General features: G+C 40.5%; 1 pseudogene; it reads left to right on the forward strand.

Moving 5' to 3' along the window:
* The first annotated feature begins 2,823 nt into the window (after positions 1-2,823).
* Positions 2,824-4,991, forward strand: part of LOC116091118 — a 16,184-nt pseudogene continuing 14,016 nt past the window's right edge.

The raw sequence follows: 4,991 nt of genomic DNA on the forward strand, positions 1-4,991 counted from the left end.
CTACTACCCCAGATGACTTGATTCACTAAGTACACTATAGTGAATAACACACATTGAATCTTTAAGTTGTAGTTTATATTTAACTCTGTGTCTTTAGACCATCATTCCTACCATGATAGTCTTCTACAGAACAGGGAGCTTCCAAGTGATTTAATATTGGTCTGGTTAGAAGTAAAGGAGAATGTTCTTAGCAGGGTGAGTTCTTGGCAGTCTTGACTGGTCCATGTTGGGATCATTCCTACTACAGAAGGCCAGCTTCAACAGGTGAGGTGAATTGAGAATGGGCATAAAGTCAGCAATTAATCACTCAGGTGACTTTTCTCTGAGGGAATAACATTAATTCTCTGAGGCCAACAAAATACTCTCTGGGGCCGCTAAAATGGAAAAAACATCACACACACACACACACACACACACACACACACACACTCACACAGAGTGGATTAATCAAATTTCATTTTTTCTCTCATAGATTATATCCCCAGGAAGACCTCTCAAGCAGTTCAAAAATTACAATGCTCCCTAGGGCCATAATAATTCTGTTATTTTACATTCTACATTATATTTTTCATAAAGTCCCATAGAAGAAAATATCGCAAAGAAGAATCAGAGCATAGCAAGGAATCAGACCAAAGCAAGTCCAAATTTTAGGAGGACAAATGTCAACGCTGTCACTCCTCCAGTATCTTGAAATCATGATGCAATTCTCTGGACTACAAAGGACTTAGGTGTTTTTGGTTACTTGAAACCCCTCCTTATCCCCTGCACAAGCTAAGAAACCTTGTTTGCTCTTCTTTCCCAACCCAACCCTCAAGGAGCATATCCTGGGCTACCATTCCCTTTCTCATTATTCACCCAGTAGTGCCCACCAAGGGATTTACCTTTTTTACCTTATGTGGGTATAATCACAAATCCTAGTTCATAGATCATCACCCCATGCCCTAAACCCATAAAGCCCCCTTGCTTTAGCCCAGGCATGTTGTGTTTATTTCTGTATGTGGTTATATTTTATCTGTAGGAAAGAAACTTATTCCAAATTTTTTTTGACAATCATAGATCTCTGTCTGCAAATATGATGTACTCTTGGATGAGTAAATCATGACTTTGCCTTTTTAAATATAAAGACTTAAAAGAAATAATTCATTTCCAATCTAAGGATTAGAACCAATGTTAACATGCATTTACTGGCATTTGATTAACATAAATCATTAAAAGTAAAATGCTAGTTTATATAACCTTACTTATTATCATATGTATGATATGTATGTTGTGGTTCAGGGTAAATATTTTTTTCATGTGATCTGAACCAGGAGCTATTGTGAAAAGAAAATCTTATTTGAGAATATGTATTCATAAGATTAGTCTAGACCATGTGGGATTTTCTTGATCAATGATTGCTGTGAGCAGACTCAACCAGTCCTGTACAATGACACCTTGGGCAGGTAGTTTGTAGAGACAAAAGAAAGTAGCTGCTGGGGCTGGAGGGATAGCTCACTGAGTAAATGCTAACATTGACCTTTTAGAGGACCAGAATTCAGTTCCCATCACCAACAAGAGGTAGGTTAAACCTGCATGTCACAGTAGCTACAGGGTAAATAGTTCCCATTAGTTTTTGTCCCTCATGAACACTTTCATTCATGTGCATGTGTATACCTCACAGACACAGTGATTCTAGCACCATGCTTTCAGTTTTGAACAAGAATACTATCTCAACTTTTCAGCTTTCAATGTCATTTACAACCCATTTTCCAACTTTACATTCCCCTAAAAAAAAAGTTTAAAATCACCAACAGCCACAAATTCACATTATTTTGTTTTCTACCACCAACCATCCTTACTCCTCTAACAATAACCCATTTCACTTATTTGCTTTTTTATTTATTTACATATTTATGTACTTATTTTTTTATTTATGTATTTATTTGGTTGGTTGTGTAAAAATAAAGAAATAAAAATTGCCTAGCAATTTAAGTTTTGAGAGAAAGGATTTGTTTTCTTTAATATTTTATGTGTATGGAAGTTTTGATTGCATGTACTTCTATGTATCCCCTGCATGCCTGATGCTGTAGAGGCCAGAAAAGTGAGATAGATCCCCATAGAAATGGAGTCACACCTGGATGTGTGTCCTGTGGATATGGGGGATCAAACCTGGGACCTCTAAAAGAGCAGCCAGTGCTCTTAACCACTGAGACCCTTTTCCAGCCCCTTGACATGCCATTTCAATGCTGCTGATAGCAACTAATTAAAAAAAATCTTCCTTAAACCACGTAGAAAGAAAAATAATGACTTCAAATACAAATTAACACACACATTCTAATGATGTTGGAAAATGAGAAGTAATTGTGACATCTCTTTCTTTCTTTCTTTCTTCCTTTCTTCCTTTCTTTCTCTTTTTTTGTAATTTTTTTTTTACAAAAAATTACCACGCCACACCACACATTATGAACAACTGAAGTGAGTGTTGTGATTGGAGCTCAGGCAAGCTCCAAGTTTGCAATGTGGCCCACAAAGGGGAGAAGTAGGTAAACTTAGCAAAACAGCAAATTGGAAGTGTGGGTCTTCCCCCTGATCAGAGCGCAGAAAACAGAGCAGTAAGCAACTGGAGGACAGACACAAGTGGTACTGAAATGCAAATTTCTACAGATCCGGGAAAGGACTGCCCTGGGAGCAACCTGTGCCTGGAACCATTCCCCAGTGCCCCTTCAGCACACTCTAAGCCTATGGGTGGTGTTTATGTCACTCAAGGTGCACTAGGCAATCAGAACATCCAGGCGGACCTGCCAATCAAAAAAGAAGGCAGGCTCTTCCGGGCGCGATCTTGCAGTTCCTCTTTTAAGCTGAAAGTGGTGAGTGTTTCTGCTTAACACGTTCTGTGAGCTGTGCGGAGTTCGGGCAAGCTCAGAAGTCCGGACATGGTAAGTGCAGGGCCGTCTCCCACATGGGTAGGAGCAGGCGGCTGAGTAGAGGGGGCTGGTGTGCTGGGTCGTCCCTGGGGCTCCGTGGTAAACAGCAGCCTGACAGAAGCTGTGACTTGTGAGGGTCCCTGTGGTCCTGTTCTCTCTCTGGACCCGGCGGTGGGCTCGGCATTACTCCCCTTGGGTAACTGATTCTTGCTCTAATATTTGTGATCATGTTTTGCTTTAATTGTTGTTACTGTTTAAATTCGACTGAAGTTCTTCTGTAGGACTTCCCAACTATGAAGTAGAGAAGGCTGCACTGGACATTATATGTGTAATGGAATATGCAAAGAACTCTAGTGTCTTGGAAGAGGAAAATAAGTGCTTTGGATGTCTAGAAAATCTATTAAATGCAATCTTCCCAGATTAGGGCTCTGTCTGCACCTAGAATGGGCAGAGCTAGGAAATATTCAGCTGTTGGAGTCATTTGTTCTCTCATTCCCCAAAGAGGAGCTGCTACTGTCAGGGTCCTGCTGGGTTTTCCAAGCTAACCAGAGACATTGGCTTAGCAATCAGGATTACCAGTGGAAGGTAGCTTGCAGGTTCTTTACAGGATTCTCCTCAGATACATCTGCAGCAAGCTGTGAGGAAGACCATAAGCTGTGTCATGGTTATTGTGGGGGCCACTGTCCCCAGGCCAGGAGAAGCATGCCTGTTGAGCTCTCAGAGTTTGATTTGCCCTGACTGAGATGAACTATGAGTCAGACTGTGCTTCTGTTGGTCAATGTGGTGATCTGAGCAGAGGCCCTTGGCCTGTGCCCCTCCCTGAGTGAGGATGTCCTGGGAGGGGGAGGCTTAAGAGCACTGGCAGTGTAAAGCTGTGGCGCTTATAATATCACTGTCCAGTGTGTACACCAAGGCAGGTGTTTGCTGTACATACAGTGGGAGACAGACTGGGAAACTGGAGGTTTGGTTTCTGTAAGTACTGTCCTTGCATTCCACATTCACTTTTGTGTGACAAATTTTATAAGTAGTTTAGAAATTGATAGGAAGAGGTGATGGGGATGATCCTTCAGGAATATTTTATTAGAACCAGCCACAATGGCATGATTTAGAGAAATTCAATTACAGGTACAAAAGGAGTTTCTAAGTTGCAGAATTTCTCAGTTGTGCATGGTGATGGGTAGGTGGATAAGACATATTGCACACCTTGTGACATCATCCATGTAGTAGGAAACAGACATTAAAATGGTCTTTAACATTGTTTTGTGTGTGGGCTTCAGTGGGGCTGGGTTTGCATGAAACCACAAGGTGTCATGAGGAGCTGCAGAGTCATAGCCCACCTTTCTGATAACTTCCATTTACAGAGACAGCTCTAGAGCATGGGGCAAAAGTATAACAGTTTATGGAACTATTTAGTTGTTTTTATAAGAATGTTGATGTCTGTTTACTTAATGCGTATACTCATACAATCACAGGTAACATTGGTCAAGTTCACATTTTTCCTCATGTAAATTCTTTAGGTACTTAGATGAAAACTTGAATATGTTTTTAGGCTTATGTTTTTTGCTTTTTCTCTACATTCTTACAGTTTTTCACAAACATTATACATATTCTTGATTATTGTATCTTTGTAGTAAGGTCAGAAGTCACATTGTCCCTGTGTGTGTATCGTTTCTTTATATTCCTATTGAGATTTCTGAGTTTTCTCATGACATAGAGCTTTGGAATCAACGATCCTGTTATACATTTTTAGTCATTTTTCTCTGTTTTTTAAAATTATTATTATTTTTATTTATTAACAGTCCAGCCATTGCCCCTGCCTCCCAGTCTTCCCCTCCCACAGTTCCTCATCTCATTCTTTAGAGGCTCCTGTCTCTAAGAACACCATAGCATCAGTAATAGTGTCAGGCCTTCGTGGCTCTCCAGGAGATGGATGCCAAGTTGAACCAGTCACTGGACTGTCTTTCCCTCAGTCTCTTCTCCAGTTTTATTCCTACAGTTCTTGTAGACACTGTTGGCTACCTCCTTTTTCTTGAGTTTCTTGTGGTTTGTGGGTTGTTCTTCCTGTATTCCAAACTTCTGGGTTAATAA

This window comes from Mastomys coucha, unplaced genomic scaffold (genome assembly GCF_008632895.1).
Source record: "Mastomys coucha isolate ucsf_1 unplaced genomic scaffold, UCSF_Mcou_1 pScaffold15, whole genome shotgun sequence".
Classification (NCBI taxonomy): domain Eukaryota; kingdom Metazoa; phylum Chordata; class Mammalia; order Rodentia; family Muridae; genus Mastomys; species Mastomys coucha.